Source organism: Canis lupus, chromosome 37, assembly GCF_048164855.1.
Source record: "Canis lupus baileyi chromosome 37, mCanLup2.hap1, whole genome shotgun sequence".
In the NCBI taxonomy this organism is placed as follows: Eukaryota; Metazoa; Chordata; class Mammalia; order Carnivora; family Canidae; genus Canis; species Canis lupus.
The window spans coordinates 25,055,191-25,083,051 of NC_132874.1; the positions used below are offsets into that span (position 1 = coordinate 25,055,191).

A 27,861-nucleotide genomic window follows, 5' to 3' on the forward strand; every position below is an offset into this window, starting at 1 on the left:
CTCAAAGTAGAATCCCTGGTCTTGCACCTTTTCATGTTGAATTAAGGACAGTCAAATCCACCTGTTCATGTTTATTAAATATTGATAGGGTTCAGGGAAGCCTGCCCCAAAATATGCCACTTTGGCATATTGATTGTTTTTCATTAAAGTTACTTAAGAAACAGCCAGTACAAGAAGGATGTTCTGACCCTCCTCTGTCCCCCTGAAAGCAGGAAATAAATTTCCCATGTAAGGGTACTATCCTTGCAACTGGAAGGTAAAAGGCATCCTAATCACCAGAGATAGGAAATTCAGGGCTGAGAGGACTATACAAAGACAACTTACTTTTCTACTAATTCACTACACCAAGTCCAAACCCATTTGTCTTGTCAATTCTTCACAAGTTCATTGTTTCTTTGTCTAAAAGAAATCTGTCTTCCATTGATTACAGTATTGGACCAGCCAGAGAAACTAGAGGGAAGAAAAGAAAGTTTTCCTCCTCTATAGCTTTGGCAAGCCAGCCAGGACCCTTCTCTGGCTGGACCCTACTTGTTCCAGGACTGCTTTGACGGAGAGATCCTGGGACCTCTGACACATGCCTGAAGAAGGTAAAAATTCTTACACATCAATCAGGTGTCTGCCTGCAGGGTCTGTTAAAAGTGAAAGTGATGAGAGTTCTTTTTTTTTTTTTCTAAATTTAAATTAACTGGACAAAATACTTGTATAAACTAGTTCCTTGGGTATATCAACTTTGGTAAAAATTTGTTTGCTATTGATGCCTTTTCCTCCCAGAGAAGGTCATTGTTTTCTTTTGTCTGCTTTATGACAAAATGTGAGTATATTTTCTCTGGTCTCTGCAGGCGGGAGGATGCATAAGCATTTGGTAAGTAGCTGAATAAGCCATTGATCTGAGCTTAGAGAATCTTAATAAAAAAAAAGGGAGGAGTGAACTTTGGCTTGTTCAGCTACCCTATTATGTTCAAAAGGGGGTGGAAACACATGATTCCTTGTGCTTTGGAACAGTTATTTAAGAGACGGCCCCTCATAATTATCGTCTGTGTTTACTTAGGCTACCTGTGGATCTTGTGAGGGCTAACTCTTCTGCACTCTCTTGTGGGATGCCTCTTGTATCCTTGGTTAAGCCATAAAAAAGTTTATTGGCTTGAATTGCTGCTGAGATTAATATACAATCCTACTTGTCAATGGCTAGATGATGGGTCCTTTGACTTGCTCTATTAAAATTTTTTTTGAGATCTCTCATCCTAAACAATTGTTTTTTAGGTACCTATAAAAAGACCAAATTAAAAAGTAGTACAAGGAAGTATAACAGCTAGCCTTAGGGACTCCCTTAACAAGATGAAAGAACAGCAATTAAACTTTAAAGTCCACATCCAACATAAATTCCTTTTCTTAAAATCCAGCCCCATCCTCTCAGCAAATTATTTTAACTCCTAAACCCCTCCACCTTCCCCAGAAAATCCCCTAAACACCCAATTGCCTGTTTTAGCTTCCTTTTTCCTATAAGCACTTCAGCCTAATCCCTGGGCCCAGTTTATACAGTTATTCCGGTAAATGCTAAAAGCCAAGAAGTAAATTTAGCAGAAGCACCTGGGATGAACAATAAAGCTTGTTTTGCTGGGCCCTATAATCAAGCTCTGCCAATGTCAAGCCTTCCTATGCAATATTCTTTGCAGATATATCCTAGAACCTCATCTAAAGAATGCAGAACAGCAAGTCTTTTAAATTATAAATTTAAGTTATAAATAATACCTCCACTTTCAGAAGATCTTACAAAAAAAAACCCACAAAACCCAAAACCAAACCAAACCAAAACAAAACAAAAACAGCTGAATGGGGGAGGAGGAAGGAGAGAGAGAAAGAGAGAGAGGGAGAGAAACCAACTTACATTCTTTCTCTGCCCCTTGAAGATGCAAATCTTACCATTAAAATATAAACACCCTAAGAGGTAATTAAAACTCTTGAAGCTAAAAAAAGGGGGAGGGAGTTTTTAAGAATACAAAATGCCAGAAACACTTTCTTGCCTAAATTCTAGACCATAGCCTCCTTAAGATTACTTGTCAAGAAGAAATACAAATCTTCAAAGTCTTCTCCACAAGTGTTAGCAAAACAATTTTTAAGTGGGTAACCTTAACTTTTCCCATCTGCCAGAGACACAATTATTTATAAAATAGTGAATTTGTATTGCATCTGATTCATAGCTCACATTTCAGAATGAAAGCTATAAGACCTCTGTGTCTGTCTGTATGTTTACATCTGTATACATGTACATGTATGTTATAGATATGGTATTTTTCTCTCTGGATGGTATTATGAAGATTAATTTGTAAAAAGAGCTCTGTTTTATTGGCTTAAAAGTAAGTGTTTATGAATTAGGTTTTTTAAAACTCTCAGAAATATAAAAACTGACTCAAATGTTTTTTCAAGTTCACTTCACCTAGGATAATTTTTGGTAAATAAAAGCTACTTTAAGTTTGTTGGTTTAATTAAATAGAAATGTCTTCAATGATTAAATGTAATGCAAACATGCAACTTTTATTCTGGCTGGCTTTACTGAAAGTCAAATAAGCTCGTATTATCTCTGTTACAAAATTTGTCAGCCAAAAAAATAACTTAAGATGATGCCTAGCTGCTTTGATGTTTCATGAAATTTCCATGAGTAATCTAAGTATGATTGTAGAGAACAGGTAAGCTATATAGATGCAAGTGGTATAAGAATTTTTTTAATGAATTTATTTTTTATTGGTGTTCAATTTATCAACATACAGAATAACACACAGTGCTCATCCCGTCAAGTGCCCCCCTCAGTGCCCACCACCCAGTCACCCCCACTCCCCGCCCACCTCCCCTTCCACCACCCCTAGTTCAAGAATTTTTATGTGAACTTTTCAATAATGATTGTTTGATGGTGTGTTTAATTAAAAATAGTCACCCAAATCTATTTGGTAACTTCCACTGTTAAAAGTTCTGCTAAATTAAATTAAATGAAGCATAGCCATTAAGTATTTAGATCATTTCCAAACAAGATGAAATATTACAACATCAATTATCGAGCATAGCCTTATTTACTTTTGCTTCCTTTTATAGAGGAACTAATGACATTCTTTTTTTTCTATTAGTAAACAGATTTTGTGTCACACTGAGAAATTTACTGTAAAAAACATTATTTCTAGAAATTATAAAAAGTATTTATAAATTTACCAAGCCACAGAATGCTAATATAAAAGTTTATAATTGTTTACTTCCTTATTTTCACGAAAAATTAAGGTTTTTAAGAGTTAAAATTCTAATATATGTAATTAAAACCACTAGAAATAACAAGGGAAACATCTCTAAATGCAAGGAAAGCAACATGTATGTTTTCAGTAAAAGAAGGTATGAGGAATGGAAATACATTTTTGTTGAAGGAAAAGAAAGTAATTTTGTCTAAAGAGCAGCTAATTATTTCAAAATGGGGAACAGGAAAACCTAGGACAAAATCTGAATGTAAAAAAGAAAGTTATAGAAGGTTTGTGGAAAAAGAATCTTTGGAAAATAATTTTAATTTGTAGTCAAGCTGGCTAAGATTAAAATAAATTTAATTAAGTTAAATGAATTTTTTAATATCAAAAATAATCAAAATTTGATTTTCTCTCTTTGTTAAAGGACAAAGTTTTCTTAGATTATTGGTCTGTTCTTAATAAGAAATTTAAATAAAGGTTTTACTTTACCTTTTAAGTAATCTACTTAGAAAACAAAGATTTGTGTCCTACCAACTGTGCTTCACACTGCTTTCATCATGTCTTTGATTATTTAAAGCCAAGGCTTCTTTACTAAAACAGCTAAATTGTTGTTTTCTTAACTATATAATTTTCTGTATTTGCCTGTGAAGTCTTTAACTTTGGTTAAATTGATAACGGCGTACAATTTCACAATGACCTGTGATCCTACTTGATCAAGTGTTTTAAAACTTTTTTGATATTTTTGACAAACTTCCCCAAATTAAATTTTAAATGAAGTCTTTTGACCTAAAACTGGCAGGATTTTCTAAAAGTTTCTTGGAAATCACACAAACAAAAATTATTTTTTCTCCTTATATAAAAAAAGGTGTTACACTAAGTAGGCTTGATATGCTATATTATATAGGAAGTGTTGTCAAATAAGAAGTAATACTAAGCCTCCTTCATGTTGTTATATGTATTCTACAAATTGTATGAAAGTCCTAGAAATCTAATGTGTCCTGCTATAATGTTATCAGTGGTTATTCCAGTCATTAACTTAAAATATTGCAAGTCATAGAAATAGAAAAATATTCTTTGTCAATTACATTGTAGTGAGTTCTCATCATGCCTGTCAGAATGGCTAAAGGTAACTACTCAGGAAACCACAGACGTTGTCGAGGATGCAGAGAAAAGAGAACCCTCTTACATTCTTGGTGAGAATGCAAACTGGTACAGCCACTCTGGAGAATAGCATGGAAGTCCCTCAAAAAGTTAAGAATAGAACCACCCTATGACCCAGCAATTGCACTACTAGGTATTTATCCAAAGGATACAAACATAGTGATACGAAGGGGCACTTGTACCCCAGTGTTTATAGCAGCAATGTCCACACTAGCTGTACTATGGAAAGAGCTCAGGTGTTCACCAACAAATGAATGGCTAAAGAAGATGTGGTGAGGGGCGCCTGGGGGGCTCAGCTGGTTAAGCATCTGTCTTTGGCTCAGGTCATGATTCCAGGGTCCTGGGATCAAGCTGCACACAGTCTGCTCAGCACGGAATCTGCTTCTCCTTCTTGCTCTGTGTGCTCTCTCTCTCCCTCAAATAAGTAAAAAAAAAAAAAAAATTAAAAAAGAAGATGTGTGTGTATCATACACACACACACAATGGACTATTACTCAGCCATCAAAAAGAATGAAATCTTGCCATTTGCAATGACATGGATGGAACTAGAGGGTATTATGTGAAGCAAAATAAATCAGAGAAAGATAAATATCATACAATTTCACTCATGTGGAATTTAAGAAACAAAACAGAAGAACATGGGGAAAGGAAGAGAAAAGAAGATGAAATCAGGGGGGAAACAAATCATTGGAGACTCTTAACTTTAGGAAACATACTGAGGGTTGCTGAAGGGAAAGTGAGTGAGGGGATGGGGTAACTGGGTGATGAGCATTAAGGCGGGCACTTGAAGTAGTGAGCACTGGGTGTTATATGCAGCTGATGACTCACTGAACTCTACCTCTGGAGCTAACCATACACTATATATTAATGAAACGGAATTTTAAATAAAATATTTTTAAAAATCTTTTTGATCGGGTACACTCAGAATTCAGAAAATGGTTTGGAATTTGCTCCAATCGCCATAAAAAGGCTTCTTACTGAATACCTGATTGCTTATACACTAGCCTAACTTTGGAAGCCCATCGGCATCCCTGCATTCTAAAATGAGTCTCAACTGTTCTCGGAACTAAAAGACGCGTTCAACGAGATATGGAACAATCTACTACTCAGCTACTAACCTACTAATTCTGCTCTTCATAGTACTTAATTCAGCCTCTAACATGTAAAACTTCCAGGGAAATTTCAGAGGTGGAAATTTGTGGAGCTCAGGGAAGGCTGTCCCCAAATCTGCCATTTTGGCATACTGGTTATTTTTAATTAAAGTTTTTTAGGAAACAGCCAGTGCAAGAATGACCCTCTGCCACTCCTCCATTTCCTCCTGAAAGCAGGAGGAAAATCCCCCCTTGTGAAAGTTGCCTTCCCTGTACCTGGAGGTAGAAGGCATTCTTATCACCAGAGATAAGAAATTAAAGGCCAAAAAAATTGTATAAACAAACCTTGTTTTCTTTACTAACTTGCTACCCCAAGCCCTAACCCCTTTGTCTCTTGAATTCTTCATGAATTTATGTTTCTTTGTCTAAAAGGCATAAGAGCTGCCTGTTTGGTCATTTCTGAATTTCTATGAGCTCCTGTATGTACACATGAATTAAATTTATTTTTCTTACTCTGTCTTATGTCATTTTAATCATCAGATCAGTCAAATAACCTAGAAAGGAAGAAAGATAAAGTTTTGCTTCCCTATAATATCACAATGTACCTTTAGACTTTTCTCCTCCCCAGAGCAATGACATGAAGTCAGGAATCCTAGGGCTGAATAAGAGTCATCTTCTCCTGGTAGGCTGGTACAGCTGGCCAAGAGTAGGGATGGCTTCCCAAGGGCAGAGAGGAAACGTAGGAGTTGAAGTCTTAAAAATGACTCAAACCAAGTGTTAAAAAGAAGCTTGCAATAGAGGTGAGTTGTGCCCCTCCAGCGCATTTCAAGTAAAAGCTTATTGCATCCAGGGCTCATCACCAAGCTTACATGACTCCCCAACCCCTACACCAAGCCCTAACAGCCACCCATGATCCCAAGAGGCCTGTTCTCAGAAGTGCCTCCCTCACCAGACCCAATATTACGGTACAGACTGTTGTCTCTTGAGTTCCTTGCCAGCGAGGAAAGGAAGCATTGGCAGCCTTCTCCACGTCGCTTGTGAAGACTCCTTGCTTTCCTGATCCCATTCTTCACTTTACTTTCATTGCTTTGCTAGTTCCCACCATTGGCATCTGGAATGGAGGATGGGAAGAAAGAGGGAGGGAGAAAGAAAAAGAAGAGGCGTCTGTCATTGCCTTGTTTGCACACTTCAAAGGATTTACTAATGAGTCTTCCTATTGTCTAAGCTCCTTGTCTATGGCTGGGTTTTGCAATCTATACACCTAGGGAGATCACAGAAAACCGAAAGAGCCTTTCACAACAGGACAGAATGGCTTCCCCCACCCCTTACAGTAGAATCAAAGAGGTGATTGTCAAAGGCAAATGAATTCGATTTAGAGGACTCACACAGCTACTGGAACAGGTCCAGTGAAAGAGGAAAGAATGTGTTGTGTGTAGTTGTGGGAAGGCGAGAAGATGGGGAAGGAGGGTTGTTTAGAGCCAAGTTAAATTTAAGCTAACCTCTCCACATATTTGCTCACCTCTGCTAGCTGACCTCCTTATGCAGTGGTGAATCCAAGGAGGATAATCCGGTGACTATTCCCTCTCAGTCCAGTGACTATTAACCGGTGGGGACAATGTTGGCAACATTGGGCAATGTCTGGAGATACTTTTGGTTGTCACAACCGAGAGGAGGAAATTATAGCATCTAATGGGTACTGCTAAATAACCTACAATGCATGGAATAATCCCCCACAATGAAGAATTATCTGGCCCAAAATATCAAAAGTGCCAAGGTTGAGAATCCCTTGCACAGGCATCTTCTTGGCATGAATGGAATTAGAAGAGCAATATTTATGCCCTTTGATGTGGCTCTTCTTTTTTGTTGTTGTTGCTGTTTCTGGGATATTTTATCCTCATATTCATCACTCCCACACTTAGCCAGTTGTCAGACTGAAGGAGTCTGTTTCAAGGTCTTCAAAACCTTAAAATTACATCACGAGTCTCATCTACAGTCTTCTTATGGGTCTGCACAGTTCTTCCTTTATTACCTTCATGATCTATGTTTTTCTCTTTCATCTTATTTTCCCTTTTGTAAATTCTATCACTTATTTTTACTTCTTTCCTCTGCTCCTTATGATCAGATGCCAAATCCAAATTCAGTAATAGTAATATATCACAATAAAATTTCAAAATATTCCAGGCTTCTGAACCAGGGTTGAGGGAGATGTGCTGACTGGAGTAGGAAATTTAAGAATCACATCTAAAATCATGCATCATGTGATCACAGTGGATGTCTCACTGTAGTAGGAGATATTTTTTTCTTTTCTGGTTGCTGCTATTAAGCCAGCTATCAAGTCACTTTGTGTATTAGGCTACCATGGACAGAGGGATGTTGTACTACAATAGAATCTTAATTCCTTGAGAGGGAAGGGAAGAGTCAGTGAAAGGCTTCTCAGGATCATGCATCATTGGTAGCTGTGAATAATTATTTAAATTGGTGATGAAAATATAATGTATTAAATACTAAGAAAATGCATCATAAAAACTTGTGCGAGGTTGGAGGATTCTTCATTTTATTAATGCTATCAACAGTTATCATGAAGGACTCTTTGTAGTGATCCAGTCAGTGATGAGTTCCAAAAAACTGAACATATGGGTTTCAGCCCAAGAATGGAGAATTTGGAGAGACTTACAGAGTTGGGAAAGATTTGAGATATATGTATGCAAAAGGATAGCTTTGTACATTGGTGCCTACATTCAGATACAAAATAATGCTCATTAATGGGAAAATGTTCTGAAACTGAACCCAACATCCCATATTTGGAGAATCTCTGAAACATTCTTCAGTACAATTCCATAAATGTCTCACTTATTTTCAAACCTGGAACAAATGAAGTGGTAACAATATCAAAAAATGGCTTTATAGAATCCAAGATAATGTGTACTGGACCTACTATATGCTGAAGGAAGATAGCCACTACTTTCCAACTAGCGTCCAGGGAGCCATGATGTGTTGCACCTGCACACTTCATGATGTGAAGTTGCTGGAAATGTGACAAAGATGTTCTTAGTGAACACAACTCCATTTGCATTGTTCTGTTTGCATGTGATCCATAGAGGACAAAGGACCACTGATATGTGATGTGCATGTTTGTGTCTGAGTCTATGTGTATGGCTAGATCTATGTTAGCCTTAACTATAGAAGGCTAAGACGTCCCTGTATGTCCTGGTCTAAAAAAATATCCAGAAAATTCAGCTTGAGCTACAAAACGGTAGTTAGTTGGATCTCTGCCTTCCACTAGTCCTTAATATAGCCACATATGCCTTTCAACAATCCACAAACATTTTTGAGTTCTCACTATGTGTTGGTCACCTTTATAAGCAGTAAGTATACATGGGTGGATGAATCAGAAACTATCCTGTCCTAATCCCTACAAAGTAAGTAGTCCCTTGGTTTCTTACTCTCTTTATCTCTCTCTTCTTTCAAAACTCCCATGAAATTCCATCCTAGTTTATGACAGAAGGCAATGGAACACAAACAGCAAAGATATTACAAGAAGACACCATAAAAACATATGGGATGTCTATCACTGGCTTAAAAATCTATCAGCTTAAAAACCTATGAAAAAACGCATTTCACAGCATAGTATAGAAACATGAATGGCAGTTTGTGCCTAAGCATAGCACACTGTTCAGGTTTATATCCTCGTGGGCATGTTAAGTGAAGTAGAAGGATGTGGGACTTTGGAATCATCTGGGAATTAACTAATCCTTAAGGGAGACAGAACTGGGCATTTTAGTTGCATACCAGTAACCAAGCCTCCTTCTTGGAGGCTCTGAGTACTCTGTCGAGTGGGCGTACCACATAGGTCCAGCACCACCCAAGCCATGGGACTCATCTCTGAGTCTTGTGAAAAGAGAAACTGAGCCTGAAGGTGCAGACATTGTCTTCATGAAGATACACTGAGGTCCAGCTTAGTCATCAAGTATGTAGAGGAATGGGGAGCATATGTTGTCTTTGGCAAAAAGGACCAAAGAGTCCCAAAAGAGATTTTGCACCTTGAGGGCTAGAAGCCGTAGCAACACTTGGAGATGACATCCCTGGCTCAAACACCAGCCTCATCCCTGGGAGCAGATCTTGATGAAGTGTCACCTTCAAATGTCTTTCTTGCAGAGACCTTACTATGGGTTGAATTGTGTCTCCCTCCTGTATTCACATACAAAATTCATCTGTTGAAGTTCTATCCCCACCCCCAGTACTTTGAATGTGACATATTTAAAGATAGGGTCTTTATAGAGGTATTTAAGGTAGAATGAAGTCACGTGGCTGGACCCTAATCCAATAGGATTGGTCTACTGTTAAGAGGGGTGGACATAGATATATACATTGACCAAAAGGTGACCATGTAAGGATATAATATGGAGGCATTCATCTGTGAGCCAAGAGGAGAGGCATCAGAAGAAAACAACCCTGACAATAACTTGATCTCAGACTTCCAGCCTCTAGAACTGAAGGAAAATAAACTTCTATTATTTAAGTCACCCAATCTGAGGCATTTTGTTATGGCAGCCTGAACAGACTAATACGGATCCTAATAAGAAGGAAACGAGTTAGAAGAGCGTTACAAGACTCTTCTTCCCATGAGAGAAGTCTCCGAACCTACCAAAATAACTGGGTATTTTTGAGGAGAGACTCAAGAGCAGGCATAATGTAGATGGAAATATGGGATGTTTCCAAGTACCAACAGAAGTTAACATTCTTTTTCTTTCACAATATTCATTTTTAAATCTCTCAGGGTTTTAATTTTAAAAATTTAAGTATAAGTTTTGGAACAAATAAATTGATTTTTGTCTATTGTTTTGTAGCTGGCCTAACTTCCTTTTGTGATCTAGCTCAAGCAAAGTTTCAAAGAGCGTGGAAAACATCCTTTTAACAATAACTAATTAAGAATTGACTTATTTTGCAGCAAGTACAACACGAGGAATTTTGTATAGATGATCTTTAATTTGGGGGGGAAAAAACCTTGTAAGGTGTCCTTCAATTTTAAAGGTAGAGAAACTCAGGCAGCATGGGTGGCTCAGCGGTTTAAGTGCCTGCCTTCAGCCCAGGATGTGATCCTGGGGTCCCGGGATCGAGTCCCACATCGGGCTCCCTGCATGGAGCCTGCTTCTCCCTCTGCCTGTGTCTCTGCCTCTCTCTCTCTCTCTTTCTTTCTCTATCATAAATAAATAAATAAAATCTTTAAAAATTAAAAAATAAATAAAGGTAGAGAGACTGAAGCTCAGAGAGGCAGTTTTCTGCTCAGAGTCAAACCATGACATGTGCTGAATTTGGACTGGCCTGGTGAGTCTAGCTGCAAAGACTTTGTTCTTCCCACTATACCCCACTGCTTTCAGAATCACCAACTATGGATGGGAAAGAACTGCTCCCATAGTAGCCACCATGGCACAAGCTGTTTGCTGGTATTTGTCAACAGGCTTGAGGCTTCAGGGTGAGAAAACTGGAGGAGAGGAAGCTGAGACAGGAAGCTGATATTTTCTATCAGAACTAAAAATGCACTTGACAGAACAGAACAAAGAAGCTTTCCACAAAAACGCACCGAGCCTTTTATTCTAAAGATGCTGGTGACCATGGACCCACTTCTGTCCTCAGCAGCAGCCTCTCCCCCCAGCCCTGGAGCCACAGTCCCCATCAGTCTCAGTGGCTGAGATAACAGGAAACAGATAACAAGACCCTTGTTTCTCAGCCCATAGGGTCGCCTCTATGTCATCAGAGGGTCCCGAGGAAAGGTCAGTCAAAGCTTAAGCAGCACCCACAGAGTTGAACATCTGAGCTTAGAAGTCTCAGAGAACTAATCTCTTTGAAAGTAAGGGAAGTCCAATTATTTTTGAAAACTGGCAGAAGTCCAGGACATGAGGATGTTTTCTTTCTTTTGTACAAGGCAAGCAAGCAAGGGGGGAAAGTCTGCGTGTTTGGAGAAGGGAAGAAGGGGAGTTACTATTTTGGTGCCTGACAGTAAGCAATATAGACACGCAAAGGATCCTGACCTTCCTCAATGCTGCTGGTCAGAGGGCATGCCAGAGGCCACGGGGAGTGGCTTAGGTGGACTCTGTTTGGAAAGAAAGTCTTGAGGTGATGGTGCCAGAGAGAAGGCACGTCGATGCTTTCTTTGATCTTCTTCCCTATGGAAGATGGGATGAGTGGGGAGAAGGGCAAAGAAGCTCAAAGAAGAACAAGAGATCGAATGTGAAAGTATTAATGTCATCAAGAAATGACCTGTGATATATTTCATACCACTGTGTGTGTGTGTGTGTGTGTTTATTTAGCAATGGAAGGCAGAAATATAAAAAATATTGTAATGATTTGCCCATGAAAGTAACTATCATTTGTAACAACATGATTAAGACTGTTACTAAACAAGTATAAACTCTGCCAAGAGAAAAGGTTGAAAATCTGGAAAGAAAATTGAATGACTTGGGTAATGTCTGAAAGATATTCACAACCCACCCAGAACTGTTCATGAAACCTCACCTCTATCAAGGATTTAGCAGGATTTATCTTTGTAGGAGAGGCCTACTTCAGGCATCATGTTTCCCACTGAACAGATGGGAAAACTGAAAAACAGAGCATGGTTGTAGTCTACTTTCTAGCTTATGTTCTTTCCATCTTTCAACATCCCTTCAATTCTGTGCAGATACCATTCTAATTTAGCCACAAGAAAATATATCAGAAAAATCATCAAAATACTTCCAATTCCATAAGGGTTTTTCAAAGTAGAAGAAAGATGCAACATGACTACCAGGTGGCACAGTCTGCAAGCTCAAGTGTAGAGGAAATGGACTCCATTTTCAAATAATTAAAGCTAATTATTTTAGCTCTTTTAAGAGCCAATATCCCACTGGTTACAAGATTCTGGTGGGAATTATATAGTTGACAAAAGTCTTCTAGGGGAATCTCAAGAGAATCACTGAGATAAAATGTCCAACTTGGACCAGATAGCAAGTTATGAAGAGTTTGGACAGAGGAAATCAGGAAAATAAGGGTTCAAGATACAGGGGAGGGGGGGATCTGCATGGCACATGGAACACTTTGGTAGAGAATAGATCTGATGTTGACAGATGGGTGACTTCATTAATGAAGAGAGTGGGAAAGAAGTGCAATAAATACTACACTGGCTAGCTAGGCATCAGAAAATTACTCAATAAATCCTAGGTCTTCAGTCATTTGGTCTCTATAATCAGGATTAATGCAAAGAATATTCCCAGAGTGCACAGGCTAGCACCACTGGGAAAGCCAAGTGTGTCTTGTCTTCAGACACCTGCTTCCTCAGAAGCTTTTTCCTGCTGGTATGTCCCTCCTGCATGAACCAAGATGGCCCCATTTGGCAATGACATACTGCTGGGCCTTGTATCTTGGGGTTTGGCAGCGTGGTGATGTGCCTGTGTATCATCTAAATTCTGTAACATAGCAACATAGGGATGAGCCTACCTGACAGCCTTGTGACAATTTACCAGAAGGGAGACCAATAGACGCGTATTTTCAGCTGGGAAAGCCACAATCTTTCTATTTCCCAGCCCAGATTAATCCTGGAAGCAGAGTGTCACATACTAGTTTAGGCTGCTTTGCAGACATCTAATCCTCCCAAATATTCTTTGGGTATCTGTTTATCTGAAGACCCAAAAGGTAGCTAAATGGTGCAGTCTATTTTCCAATTAATATAATTTATTTCCTTGAGCTTTGAGCAGAAAAGCTTGGGAATTTTGGTAACAAAAAATTAAAAATTATAATTTTCTAACAAAACAGGTTAAAATTCATTTAATCTCCAATGAAGACTATTTCACAATGTATGTTTGATGATAACATTTCTATATGTATTTATATGTATATATCTATATATAACACTTGCCAGTTTTTAGTCCAAATTTTCATGCAGAAACACTTGTTCAGAATCTGTAACACATTTTTCTCAAAAATACCTGCCAAAACGATTATAGAGTTTCAGATTAATCCCTAAAAATCCGATTAATGTCCGAAACAACTGATTTTGAGCATTGATAGTACTATTTATCTTAACCAGTACTTGCCACGTAATGGACACTTTCAAGTATTATACTTTCAATCTTTCTTTTCCCCACCCATTCACAGTAAATTATTTTAAAGAAATAGGGAAGGAACTCATGTTTATTGCAATTTGGCTATATGAAGGGTAGTTTCATTCATTAATCCCATAAATATCCCAAATCCTGTAGGGTAATAATATTTTCCCATTTCTCAAATTGGGAGACCTAATATTTCTACTGCAAAATGAGATCTGAGTTCCAAGATGCAATGCCAAGAGCACCTCTCCTTCCTTTAGCAGGACTAAAGATCCTCCCTATACCTCAGTGACCTGGAGGCAGGACCAGGAGCACATTCTCTCCCTCCATGGAACAGGACCTCAGAGGATTGGATGTCCAGGATCAGAAAGGGGAGGGGCAAAGACATTGGTCAGCCACATGTATAAAAGCTAGACTGGCTCCTTATTATAGGAGGGAGAAAACAAACTCTGTCCTGCTTTGTCTCCATTATAATCATTCTACATATGGAATAACACATTCTTTGCTCTTTTTTTGACATTCATGACATGAGTTATGCCACCAAACAACAATATTCTAATTATTGAGTATTTTTTTCTGGAATTATTTGGAAGAAAATAAATCATCTTCATTTTGGGAAATATAAGCAAATTTTCCAGTGTCCCTTACCCTCAATGAACCCATAAAAAGTTGGCTTTCCTATCTCCTGTAAGAAAGCCAACTATAAACATATACCAGTTCAGGGATCCTGAAGCCATTTTAGGGTAACATGGCTCAAGTAAAAACTTTCGTACCATCTGTACCTAGTAAACAAAGTAGAGAAATAGGGAACCAAGCCCATCTTCCCCCTCTCTGATGCCGCCACTAAAAGGCAGCCTCAGTCCACCCAGGCTTGCTACAGGGAGTTGAAGATTTAATACAGTATTGTTTAGAGTTCTATTAATCATTTGTGCTGACCATTGTAATTGCCTAATTACGTTTGCTCAGATATTACAGTAAGGGTAGGATTTTCTATTAAAAAATAGTGAGCAGAAAAAAAAAATAAAAAAAAAAATAAAAAAATAAAAATAAAAAATAAAAAATAGTGAGCAGAAAATCGTGGAGATGGCTTGATTTCTCATCCCGGAGAAGGAGAAGGCTACCTTTAAACTGTATTGAGCAAGTTTAAATGGGTAACAGAGGAACAAAACTAAAACTGGCTTTTATGATTACATTCCCAAGGCTTGCGTTTGATATTCTAGTTCCAGGGTTACTAAAATGCTTCTTTGTCTTTCAAGTTCACTTACAATCATTTCACTAAATAAGATGGAGCAGATTCAGAGTGCAAATCTAAAGCTAAAAAGGCTCATTTAGACTTCATTGTTTGCAAAACAAATATCTCTTGGGAAGTGGGTCTATCCCTTTCTTCCTGGACTCTCCTCGCTTCCTTTTCATATTTGAAGCTTCCTGGGTGATTCTGTTGCCTTTCACTCCCGCTTGCCTACCCGGGGAGCATTTTGCCAGATATTTAACCGTGACTTTTGCTCTGAATCCATGTTAAGCCCAACCCTCTGCTTCCTCCAACTTGAACTGCTTTGCCTCCATGGGAGGTGGGAAGGAAGTCACAGTTTCTGCCATTCTGTGTGTCAAAGGAGGTTTGTTTATCCTACTAGTAAAGTCAATAGAGAGCTGACTTCCTGCCAAGGGCTGCATTCTGGGACAAGAAAGCCAAGCTGATAAAAGTGTTGGTGCAGGCGATTGTTCTGAAAAATATGCTAATGGTCCACCTGATAACTACTTTCTTCTATAAACCCACCTATGGAGGAGGAAGCATGGGTGTTTAATAGACCAGGGAGGCTTGAATTGCGTTTCACCCCCCTGCTCACTGGAAACTTTCCGTCTTAGCAGCCTGGGGACTGTGGAGTGGAAGTCCCCTGGGTGCTCCTGAGAGTAGTATTGGAAAGAAGAGTCATTGGAAAACACTGCCCTGTCCCAACCCAGGACCCATGACTACCACTGTTTAGGATCTGTGCTAACCAGAGTTCTCAGTCAAGGGCTGAGGTTTCCAAGGACTTGTCTCTCATGGCATTGGCTATTTTGATAAAAATCCGTTCAGAGCAATAGGCTGACCCGTTTTCTCCTGATCCTCTGTGAGACCAGCCAACTCAAGTCTTCTTTGAGGCATTGAGGCCTAAACTATGTTCCGGGAGGACCTTGGCTTTATCCTGTTGGGAACCTGAACACACCTGGAATTAGTTATTTAATATCTATGTTCCAGAAGAATTTTTAGAGAAGGAAGGGCAGCCTTTCCCTGGTCCATACATGTCATCCCCTGTCTTGATTGCTCAGTCGTACTCAATTAATACTGAATAAGTATCGCAGAAAAACAGCACTACGATGCTCAAAGGACGGCAGATTCACGGACGCTGTTTGTCATTTACCAAGTGATTGGGCGTAGAGATGAATTTAGGATCTAGGTTCCGGGATTCCTGTCCCTGGTTTTCTGTGCTAATTCCCACCACATGCCATTCTCCTCCAGTACTCTTCTAGCGGAGGCCCATGTTTCATGGCTTACCACTAGTAAACACAGCATGTCTCCAGATAATCATACGAAGAAAGGGAGAGAAGAAAATTGACCAGAGTATTTCTAAACAGCCTGCATCATATCCCTCATTGTATACACTCTACAAAGAGCTACAAGGAGAAGAAAGCAAAGTGCTGATTGCAGCAATAATTGGAGGGCAGTTATGTCACTAAAAGAACAAAGCAATATGTAAGAGGTACACTTAAATGCAGCTGGGACCAGAAAAAACACCCCACAGACATAAATGTTTTGGTAAAGAAAAATGCCAAGAACCCAGAGAGGGGGAAAAAAAAAAACGAATCATCATCTGTCATTCCCTTTGTGCAGTTGGCCTTGACATGCTGACTTGCTTGTGGAAAATGAGGCTTTCGATGTAAAACCGAAGACACATCTTCTGAGGCATAACATTCCCACACAGGAGTAATCTGACATCCTGTTGACTTGGATCCTCCAACATCTTAGCAAGTGTGATGAGCAGAGATTGGAAAAGAATTTAGGGGTATCTGTCCTAGTGTAGTTGTTAGCTCTCCCTTTGGGCCAGATCTCCTTCTTGAAAAGAGATCTTTATTCTTAACTTAGCAACTGAACTAGTTTGGCTCAGATAAATTTACTCTTTTCCAATGATGGCAACAGAGGCATGAGTATTTGAAAAAACACCATTGCCTGACCTGGGAAATCTATCAGGGAGTTGGCAGGGCAGGGAAGTGAGCGTGAGCAAGCATTCAGTGCCGGCCCTGTGCCAGACACCTTAACACATGTGCCATTTAATTCTGATAATATTCTTGTGAAGTATTTTTTGTTTAAAAATCATTTTTCCCATTATACACTAATAGAAACAGAATCCAGGACAATAAGTATCGTACCCAGGTAGCAGAGCAGGATTCAAACCCTGACCCCTGACATCCAAATCCAGCCACGCTCTACCCAGGACTCAATGAGTACCTGGTTAGTGGGTACATTGGGATCAACGAAGCTTTTATTTATCACCATAAGGAAAAACGATGCCAACTCAGAAATCATTATGGTTTGCTTAAACTTTGACACTTTTTTTTTTTTAATTTTATTTATTCATGAGAGAGAGAGAGAGGCAGAGACACAGGCAGAGGGAGAAGCAGGCTCCATGCAGGGAGCCTGATGTGGGACTTGATTCTGGGACTCCAGGATCACATCCTGGGCCAAAGGCGGGCGCTAAACCGCTGAGCCACCCAGAGATCCCCAAACTTTGACACTTCAATATGTATTCCATGTTTTTTTCAAAAAACAAAGTGTGCTTTTAAAAAATTACATAAATATCCTGTTAATTTTTCCCTGGTAGGTTGTAAGTTCCTGTACATTTAACGTTCCCATGCTGCTGCTGATTTCCCAATATAAGCCTTCCTTCCTACATTTGTTTGCCTAGTTCTTTGATTATTGAGGTTTTCAGACCCATACTCATTCAGCTAACTCAAGAAGGTATCACTGTCTTACATCAGATTCAGCCTGGTTTCTCTTTCTGCACACCATGTTAACTCATTTTCAACCAAGGTTTTCATCCCTGACGTGAGTTGGAACTTTGACTCAAACCCTAAAGGGGGCAGAATCAGAAGTTGCAACCTTCAAGAAGGCTTAATCACCCATCCTAACTTCCAAAAAGGTGGAAGGAATCATCAAAACCATTTTGACTGAGGGTTGCCTACTATGAGGCCTAAAGTTATCAAAAGAGGGATTAAGAGACTCAAAACCTAACCTTGACTCCGAGGTCCCTGATAAGACAGCAGTGAGATGGTTCATGATTTTTTCAATGACAATGGAATCTAAAAACCAAGATATTTATACACCTATGTTCGTAGCAGCATTATTCGTAGTGGCCAAAAGGTGGAAGCTACCCAAGGATCCATCAGTGGATACATGAATGAATAAAATGTGGTGTATCCATGCAATGGAATATAGAATATTGCTTGGCTTTAAAAAGGAGGAAATAGGGACGCCTGAGTGGCTCAGTGGTTGAGCATCTACCTTTGGCTCAGGGTGTGATCCCTGAGTACTGGGGTGGAGTCCACGTCGCGATCCCTGCGGGGAGCCTGCTTCTCCCTCTCTCTCTGTGTCTTAAAAAAAAAAAAAAAAAAAAAAAAAGGAGAAAATTCTGACCCAGGCAACAGTCTGTATTAATCTTGAAGGCGTTATACTAAATTCAATAAGCCAGTCACCAAAGAACCAGTATTGTATGATTTCACTTACATGAGGTTCCTAGAGTGTTCAAATTCATAGCAACAGAAAGTGGAATGGTGGTTGCCAGAGGTTAGGGAGAGTCACTGTTTAATGGAATTAAACAATACAGAATTTCAGTCTTGCAAGATGAAAAGGAATCTGTGGATAGATGGTAACGATGGTTGCCGAACAATGTAAATACACCGGGTGTCACCGAACTGTACACTTAAACACAAGACGATCAATTCTATGTGCATTTTACCACAACTGGAAAAAAAGAAAAAAGAAAAAAAAAGCCAGAAACACTTCTTTCTCCCTTCCCCCCCGCAAAGGGGTTGGTTATATCATTTGTTTCTGGCCGCGGTGCCTGGAATGTATGATGGAAGAACTGTGTTTGGTATGTGAAAGACAAATCTTTACTTTGTCCTAGACTTTGCGCTGATTGTTCTCGATCTTGGACTATGTAAATTGGAGAATTCTATTCTTAGGGACTGACTACCAGTGGATTTTAAAATAATTTCGTTCTGGTAAATATTTAGGTTAAAAAGAAAGGGTAAGAATCTGAACACCATCAGATTTTTTTATTTATCTTTAACAAAATTCTTTATTTAACGGTTTTTGCCCATGTGTTTTGAACATTAGCCAACTGTAATTAAATTAATGGGGTTCATTAAATAAATGGGGTTTCTGGTAATCATTTTATTTCTCTTTTAGCATCTCCCCGTGTCTTTGGTTGAGAGCGAGTGATGTCACACTAGGGCAGGGGCAGCTCACAGGAGTTTGGGCCGTGACAGTTCTGCTCCCCTTTCTCCTTTTCTCACACCCGAGCCCCTCTCTGCCCCAACTCTCCCCTGTTCCCTGGCTGTGGCCACACATCGCTGCTGTTACTGAGGGGACATAAGCTCGTGGCTTCAGAAAGCTCAGGTGCCCACGAGCTGTTCCTTTCAGGCACGTTGTGTCTTCACAGCGGGGACATACATCGTTTGCAAACGTGTGTGAACATCCCTAATGCTGCTAAACAGTATACGTGACTTAAAAATGGGTAAGATCCTAAAATTTTACACTACGTGGTTTTTACAACCATTTTTCTTTTTAAAACTATTTACAGAGAAACGGAGAAGCCATAGGAGGAATGACTTCATGAAGGACAGAGATGGAAGTTGGAGGAATTAACGTTTACATGGTAGAGCCGGGAATGCTGCTATCGGGGTCCCTGTCGTCCACCCTACACCCCACGAACGCGGCTCCCTGTGTGCGGTCGAGGCAGGGCCTGGAGGTGGCAGGAGAGGCAGCTTGGCTGCTCTACTATTTTGCCCGCTGAGGCTCAAGAGGAGAGGATGAAGGCTTCTGGCTCGGTTTGGCAAGGTCCCGGTGACCTCCCAGCAGGCACGCCAAGGCTGCTGCGCCGAATGATGTGACTCTGAACCCAACTCTCCCTGCCCGGTGCCTGCCCAGGCCTCCAGACTGTTTGACCTCACACTTCTACTCAATTCCTCCCTGACCTCTGGAAGCCCAGTGAAAACCACAGCAGCAGGGAGGTTGGAAGGAGAAGCTTCTCCACATGTCAGAGGCTAATTCTACTCTTCTCTTTTTTCTTCTTTCATTCGTCTGAGTCCTTTTAGGCACTGCCCTTACCTGCAACACTAATCCCATGGAGCTCTCCTAAGCCTTGAGAGACACAGAAAGAAGCCACAAGCAGGTACTACATGTGGTTCAGCTCCCGGGAGGGCCTGAAGGTGCACCCTCGGGGAAGAGCCTTGACTGTGTGCAGGGGCTCAGCTGGCTGCCTGGCTCCAACACAGCGAGAACCCACGGCTGGGGCGGGGGTCATGCATCAGGTATAAGTGATAATGACTTTCAGTTAGGCCTAGGAATGGAGCAATCCTCAGGAATCCAGAACCCTCATGGCTGGCAGCATTCTAAGTAAACAGCAGCAACACCTAGTTGTGTGGGTGGCAATTAATCAAGGCAGTCGGTGAGTTGTACTTGCTGAATCTCCTCTGCTCCTTTGTTCCTGGTCCCCACCCATTGGCATGGTTTCCTTGGGGAATTTTTTTCTTCCTGGAGCTTCGGTCATGTACACACACATACAGTAGGTCAAATGGCAACAAGTTGACTTCAGGTTATGCATCCATCTCCCGGACGGTTCGGGACATGGGATCCAATGCCCTGAGTCCTAAACCAGGCTTGACCATTTAGTGGCCCTGTGAGCTTCAGCATTTAACTTCTGTTTCTTGACTGGAAACATTCACAAAATGTGAATGAAAATGGTGTCTATTTTACCTATTTAAATGTGAGCTGCAATCACGTTGTCTTTTAGACAGAGTGCATCACTCTGCGCCTGGCGCAGCCTGGTTCGAGGACTGTCAGCCTCTCTTTGCCTTCTTCCATCCATTGTTGATGAAAGCTCCCGAAGGCCGGGTCCTGTGGTCTACTTCCTTTGCTCACAGCTCTTCTAATTGAAATTTGCGTGAAGTGCATCCCTGGTATGCCCCTGTTTGATTAATTAATATATCTACTGTTTAGTGAATCCTTATATACATCAGGGAATGCGCTGGATCAATTGCACATATTTCCCCACCTGTGAGCTGCCCTATGAGCTAATGTTAGCAGATGAGGAAACCGAATGTGGGTGAGTTTATTTGCCCAAGGATCTTAAAGCTGGATTGTAGGAAAGTCTGGGCTTTTTTCTTCCCATTATTTTTGGTTGCCCTTGTGATACTATACAGAAATTACCAAAAAGCATTTGGCTTTTGTTCTAAAACCATGGCCTTGAGCACTCCAGAGAAGTGGATGGGATGCCGGGAGAGGATCACCGGAACAAAACCTGCAGAGCAGAGTCTAACTTCTCTGCGTCCTTGTAAGTTATCGGTCTCGTCTGTCTGTGTGGTTTTTGAACCATACCCCTGGAACATTTGGGCTGCACAAATATGTTTCAGTGGTTCTAAATATTCTTTTCCAATTTAATTTTGAAAAATGCATTTTTAAATAGTTTCAAAGCCATAGAAAAGAGCACGTGTCCTCAAATGCATCATCCATTTGATAATGCAATGGTTTGGGCTACTAGTACACTTTTTCTCTTAAAAGATTTTAAGGGATCCCTGGGTGGCGCAGCGGTTTGGCGCCTGCCTTTGGCCCAGGGTGCGATCCTGGAGACCCGGGATCGAATCCCACATCAGGCTCCCGGTGCATGGAGCCTGCTTCTCCCTCTGCCTGTGTCTCTGCCTCTCTCTCTCTCTCTCTCTCTGTGACTATCATAAATAAATAAAAATTAAAAAAAAAAAACTTAAAAAAAAAAAAGGATTTTAAAATTTTTCTTTCTCCTAATACCTGTATTTAAATTTTAACTTGTTATTTATAAACCTGTGATTAATAAATATAATCCTGCATTGATCTTGCTTTTAGCAGAGGCCTGCAGATGCCCAGGTCCCATAAGGTCACACAGGCAGCTCACCTGCATGGCCCAAAGGCATCCCCTCAATTAAAAGCCAAGGAACCCCCAGAGCGTCTGCTGGGGCAGGCATACATCAATGCATAATCATTTCCCAATAATAACTAAACCAAACACAGCTCATATTCCTAATATCTTGCTATAGGTTCTTTTAAGCAGAGGTTGGGATTTTTTGGTCTATGATATATATGATGGAATTATTATAAATTTGAGATTGGCATATTTCCATTTCAATATTTATGGTTAGTAATTTTTCATCATTTTTATTTTTAATTATTTTTGATTTTTTCCCTTAAGGTTATAGATTATTAACTAAAAACCAAAAACATTTTTTTAATTGAAAATAAATGTGAAAGATTGAACAGATTCAAGACCCATAATAAATCATTTACACAGCACTAACTGATGGTTCAGTTGTTTCTACCCTCCAACGGCAGGACATAAAAGCAATGTGATGAGAAATAAGGAAGTGTTACAACTTATTTTTCACAAAAGTTCACCTTGCAAGATGATCAAATTGTCCAAGTCCTCGCGATTTTATGAAATTTTGGAAAATAGCTTTATGAGTTCTGCCAATAAGAAACATCACTTGTAACTCGGGTCAAGAGAAAAATGCTATGTAGAAATGAGGCTCTGAGGTTTTTTTTCAGCAAAAACTGAATAGCTCAAAGTCATAAAATATGTATATAGGCAGAAAACTTAGATCCAAAGTGAACATACATTTAGAATGTCATTCAAAGCTAAGTTTCCATCTTCCTTATGAAGGAAAGCGGGATCCATGAGGCCAAAGCTAATCAGATGTCATGCCACTGACATGGTGTTAGGTCCATTAGATGAGTAGATGGTCATAAAAATGCCACTAATGGTGTTGCCATACGCCTCGCTAGCAACGCTATGAGGCTGGTCGTTTTTGTTGACATTTCCTTTCTGCTTAATTCTACATCGATGACATATCATTTCTACCTTCAAATCAAGGGCAAATTCACTCACTTCTCACCCTACACAAAGGCACCACTGCCTTATTTTTAATTCACCCTATACTGAGAAGCCTGAGCATTAGCATGCAACCACCCTGATCAACGTCCTTCAGTGGCCCCACGCTGTACCTGAAACACAATCCAAACCTGCTTTCTCCTGGCCCTTGACACCTGGCGTATTCTGGCTCCTGTCCTCTGCCTCGTCCTATATCAAGCTGCATTCCCTGCTGCTCCCATCTCCAGAACACACCTGGTTCTTTCTTTGCTTGGGATCCGTGCTTGCTGCGCCCTGTGCCTGGAGCTCTCTCCTCTGCACCACCAGGTAACTGGCTTCTTTTCCTGCTTCAGCTGCAACCTGAACATCAACCTACTCAGAGAGAGACCCTCCACGGGTATTGTAAGAAATCACCACCCCTGGCTTCCTTCCAGCATATTGTTCATTCTTTCTTGATGTGTTTATAACCTGCACTGGCTTATTTGCTTGCTTCTTTCTTGCCCGACTCTTCCCAACAGACTGTAAACTTTATAAGGGCTGAAACAAGTTCTCATTTGTCATTGCATCCCTAGCACCAGGACTCTTAGCACTTGCTATGTAAGAAATACAATTTTCATCACAACACAGATCATATATTTTTTTATCACATGTGATTCACTGTGACATTTCCCATTCTGTTTTATTGTATTTCATGTTCTTAGAAAGCTACCTATTGCCTAACAAATTCCATCTACTAGAGGGTCCCAATGTGTCATTTAAAAACATTATGATAATGTAAATTATAGAAAAAAATATTCCTGACTCATTTGGATGATGAGATTATGTAAAATCTCTATGGTTCAGTTGGATAAAACTACAGATTTGGTAAACTTTCAATTAGTTCTCAAAATAGTGAGGACTCAGAAAATAAACTTTTAATTTTTGTATAATGTTCTCATGCAATGAATAAAAGGAATTTTAATTATTTTGTAAAAAAAAAACAAAAGGGGAATTTTTCATGTATTAATTTTCATGTTCTAGTTTTCATGTGGGAGTTAGAATTTTTCATGCATCTAATGAATCACATACATCTATAATAACATGACATGACAACTAAATCAACGATGCAAAAGAAACATAAGAACATTATCACAGCATGCTAAGTCACACTCTTTTAAAAAAAAAAAAACTTTATAATAGTCTTGGGGCATTGTTCCCTATCTGTACATACAAGGCTTTCTCACTGTTTATTTCAGCTGCATAGCATTCCACTGTATGATTATACCCTCATTTATTTAATCAATCTTACACTGTATACTTAGGTTGTCTCCAAGTGTTTGCTACAAGAACAATGATGCAATGAGTAATAACCTTGTACAAACATCAAGTAGCACAGGTCTAAGTATTTCTATAAGGTAAATTCTCAGAATCATTTCTAACCATTGTTAGGTCAAAGGGTAGATGCATTTCTAATTTTGATAGATGTCGCCAAGTGCTCACCATTGAGATACACTAGTCTACACTCCCACTTGCAACGTGTCAGCAGACATGTTTCCTATACCTACATCCATACTGACAGGGAAATTCATCAAGATTTTAGACATTTGCCAATCTGATAGGTGAAAAATGGCATGTCAGTGTAATTTTAATTTGCATTTTTCTAATAATAAATGAGATTGAGCATCTTCAATACCTTAAAAATAATTTTTAGTTTTGTAGTTCATTTTCCATTGTTTGCTTAGAAACTTTGCTTATTTTTCTTATTGCACTATTGTTTTTTTCTTATTGATTTGTTTTATATACATATAAATCAGGGGAATTAATCTCTTGTTTATGTTAAGAGTTACAAATATATTTTATCATTTTGTTGTTTACCTTTTAGCTTTTATTCTGATGGATTTTTTCCATGAAAACATTGTTTATTTTTCTGTACTTAAATTTATCAATTTTATTGTTCTGACTTCAGGATCTTATTTATGTTTGAAAGAGCTTCTAAAAGTTTTAAGAATATAATTCTCTTATGATTTCTTCTATTTTTAAAAGTTTCTTGTTTTCCATTTCAAATATTTGATCCATCTGGAATTTGTCCTGATACCTAGTTTGAATCCAAGTGCATATTATTTTCTAGTTTAGCTATACCATTTTAAAAACAATATATTTGCTGAGTATTACATTGTTCCAGAGATTACATGAGCCTATTTCTTGGTGTTATATCATCCTGGGCATTAATTTATCAGCCTATTAGTATATCAGTACCTCATTGTTTTAATTATAGTTATGTTTTCATAGCTTAGAGATTTGATTTTTCATAGCTTGTAGGTAAGATTTTTTCAAGTTCTTAGGGTAATCTCATAGCATCACTCCTTTTTTATCAAAATTTCTCAGGGAATAGCATATTTAATTTTCCATATGAATTTAAAAATCCCGTATTGTGGTTTCTCTAAACTTTCACTCAAACTATTTTTCTATTTTATTGGGATTGCATTGCATTTATAGATTAATTTAGAAATATTGTCAGTTTTTAAAAATGACACTGAGTCTTCTTATTTAAGAATATAGTATGATGGGATGCTTGGGGGTCTCAGTGGTTGAGTGCCTTTCAGCTCAGGGCTGATCCCAGGGTCCTGGGATCGAGTCCCACGTCGGGCTCCCTGCAGGGAGCCTGCTTCTCCCTCTGCCTGTGTCTCTGCCTCTCTCTCTGTGTCTCTCATGAATAAATAAATAAATAATATTAAAGAAGAATATAGTATGACAATATTTCTCAAATCTCAGAGATAGACACCAATAGGTTTTACAATTATTTTTATATAGATCTCATATAGTTCTTAAAAATTACTTTGAGGCAATTTATACATTTTTTGGTGCTTTAAAAACAGGGTCTTCCTCATGATTAGTAAGGAGATTGAACCAGTAATCAAAAATCTCCCAAGAAATAAAAGACCTGGATCTATGGCATCACTGCTGAATTCTACCAAACATTTAAAGAAGGCTTAATACCAGTTCTTTCTCAGACTCTTCCATAAGATTGAAGAGCACTTCCTTTATTTATTCTATGAGGCCAGAACTACCCTTGCTACCAAAGCCAGTCAAAATACTACAAGAAAATTACAGACCAATATCCCTGAGTAATATTGATGCAAAATTCTCAATAAAACACCAGCAAACTAAATTCAGCAGTACATTAAGAAGATTATACACCATTACAAAGTATGATTTATTCTTGGAATGCAAGAGTGGTTTAACATATGAAGAAAAATGAATGTAATGCATTATAAAACAGAACAGAGGAGGAGGAGAGAAAAAGAGAAAAGCACATGATCATGTCAACTGATGAAAAAGAAATGACAAAACTTAACTCCATTGCATGATGAAAACCACTAAATAAACAGGAATAGAAGGAAATTTTCTCAACATAATAAAATCCATGGAAAACCCCACAGCTAACATCATATTCAATGAAGAAAGACTGAAACCTTCTCCACTAAGATCAGGAACAAGGAAGGGATGCCTGATTTGGCTATTCTGATTTAACATGAAATTCTAGCCAGAAAAAATGAGTTAAGATAAAGAAATACAAGGCATCCAAATTAGAAAGGAAGAAGTAAAATGATCTCAGTTTGTAGATGATGTGATCTTAAATGTAAGCAACCCTCAAACACAAACACACACAAAACTGTGAGAGCTAATAAACAAATTCAGTTGAAGTTGCCAGATACAAAACCAACACACACATAAATCAGTTTCATTTCTATACACTAAAAATTAAAAATCCCAAAAGAAAATATTAAAAAATTCTATTTATAGTAGCATCAATTTTTATACTTAGGAATAAATGTAACCAAAAAAAATTAAAAAAAGGAATAAATGTAACCAAGAATAAAAAACTTGTACAGTGAAAACTACAAAATTTTGCTTAAAAAAATAAAGAAGATATACAAATGGAAAGTGTTCCATTGTGTTCATCTATTTTAGATTTAATATTGTTTAAATGAATAATACACTCAAGAATTTTACAGATTCAATGCAATCCTTATAAAAATTCCAATGACACTTTTGCAGAAATAGAATTCATTCCATTCCAAATTCATATGGAAAATTTCAGTGGCTCCTGAATAGCCAAAACAATTTTGAAAAACAAGAACAAGGTTGGGAAACTCACTCTTCCTGATTTTAAAACTTACTAAAAAGTGAATCAAAACAGCATTGTACTGGGACAGAACGTACATATGTACAATGGATTAGAATAGAGAGCCCAGAAATAACATGTGGTCAGTTGATTTTCAGCAAGCATAATAAGGGCATTCATTGAGGGAAAGGACTAATTTTTTCAACAGATAGTGTAGAAAAACTGGTTGTTCACATGCAAAAGAATGAAATGACCCTTACCTTGTGCCATATACAAAAATTAAGTCATAATGGAGCAAAGACCAAATTTAAAGGCTAAAACTATAAACATCACAGAATAAAACATAGGGGATTTGACAATGATTTTTTGAATGTGTCACCAAAACAACAAGCAACAAAGAAAAAAATAGATAAGTTGCACTTTTAAATCAAATCAAAATGCATGCATCAAAGGATATTATCAAGAGAGTGAAAGACAACAAAAGGGAATGGGAGAAAATATTTGTAATATATCTGATAAGGGATTACTATCCAGAATATGTGAAGAACTCCTGCAACTCAATAAAAACAAATAACTCAGTTAGAAAATAGGCAAGAACTTAGACATTTCTCTAAAAATGTGCAAATGGCTGATAAGCACATGAAATAATGCTCCATATCACTAATCATTAGGGGAATACAAATATAAGTGAGATACTATTTCACACCCACTAGGATAGCGATTATCAAAACAAAAATATAAAATTACAAGTTGGCAACGTTATGAAGAAATTGCAACCTTTGGACATTGTTGATGTGGATATGAAATGGTACAGCTGCTGCAGAAAACAATTTGATGGCTCCTCAAAAAATTAAAAATAGAATTATCATGTGATCCAGCAATTCCATTTCTAGCTATATATCCAAAAGAATCGAGAACAGGCACTGTGACAATTGTGCAATGATGTTCATAGCAGTTTATTCACAGTATCCAAAATGTGAGAAAACCCAAATATCCATCAGTAGATGAATGGATAAACAAACAAACAAACAAATAAACAAACTATATATATATATA

General features: G+C 38.6%; 1 long non-coding RNA gene across 1 annotated transcript; it reads left to right on the forward strand.

The window, feature by feature from the left end:
* Window positions 1-446: 446 nt before the first annotated feature.
* On the forward strand, window positions 447-27,861 carry LOC140626105 (uncharacterized). The gene is made up of 3 exons (XR_012025320.1): window positions 447-587; window positions 19,386-20,252; window positions 25,556-27,861. It is a non-coding gene; the product is annotated as an uncharacterized lncRNA (long non-coding RNA).